A 1,337-nucleotide genomic window follows, 5' to 3' on the forward strand; every position below is an offset into this window, starting at 1 on the left:
CCTTCCTTGTAAGCTGCGTCATTGGTCCAGTTATTTTGGAGAATCCTTCTATGAATCTTCGATAATATCCTGCTAATCCTCTAAAGCTTCGTACCTCACCAGTATTAGTTGGTGCTTTCCAGTTGGTTACTGCTTCCACTTTCGCTGGATCTACTTCAATCTCTTGGGCAGTGACTATATGTCCAAGAAATCCAACTCGTTCAAGCCAGAACTCACACTTCTCGAATTTGGCATACAACTTCTCCTTGCGTAATACCTCTAATGCTACTCTTAGGTGCTCTTCATGTTGCTCTTTACTCTTGGAATATATCAAAATGTCATTAATGAAGACTATGACAAATTTATCCAAGTACTGATGAAATACACGATTCATCAGGTCCATGAACACTACAGGTACATTAGTTAGCCCAAACGGCATCACTATAAACTCTTAGTGTCCATAACAAGTTCTGAAAGCTGTCTTGGGTATATCCTTTGACTTTACTTTCAATTGATGGTATCCCGATCGTAAGTCGATCTTGGAAAATACCTTAGCTCTTTTCAGTTGATCTAACAGATCCTCGATTCTCGGGAGTGGGTACTTATTCTTGATAGTTAATCGATTTAACTCCCTATAATCGATGCACATCCTCATGCTTCCATCCTTTTTCTTCACGAACAACACCGGCGCACCCCGTGGAGATACACTTGGTTGTATAAAGCCCATATCTAGGAGTTCTTGCAACTGCTTCTAACTCTTGTAGTTCCTTCGGGGCCATTCGGTATGGGGATTTTAACACTGGTGCCGCTCCGAGAATTAGGTCTATGGTGAATTCCACTTGCCTATCTGGTGGAATACTAGATAGATCTTCTGGAAACACATCTACAAATTCTCGTAATATTGGTACGTCTTCAACCTTTATCATCTCCTGTTTCCCTCCTGAGATGTTTACTAAATATCCTTGACATGTTTCTTTTCTCAACATTTTCTCAGCTTGTAAAGCCGATACTAGTCGAATAAGGGGTTTCGTCTTCATTCCAAGGAACAAAAATGGTTCCTCTCCTAGTTTCTGAAATGATACCTCCCTTTCCTTACATCGGATGGTGGTGTAATTACAACCCAACCAATTCATGCCTAGTATTACATCAAAATCCTTCATTTCTATCATGTATAGGTTCACTTCAAAGTCAATTCCACTTGTTGCTCTGGGGTCCTCGTCCTTGACATCGAGTCCCACCAGTGGCTTGCATCACCGGAGAACATAAACTCAGTACACTGGACCTTCTGGGCATCCGTGCACCCTATTAATTGAAATATTCTCTTCAACTTGCGAAGCCACTCCTCGATTGCAAGTGGA

This window comes from Olea europaea, unplaced genomic scaffold, assembly GCF_002742605.1.
Source record: "Olea europaea var. sylvestris unplaced genomic scaffold, O_europaea_v1 scaffold18, whole genome shotgun sequence".
Lineage (NCBI taxonomy): Eukaryota > Viridiplantae > Streptophyta > Magnoliopsida > Lamiales > Oleaceae > Olea > Olea europaea.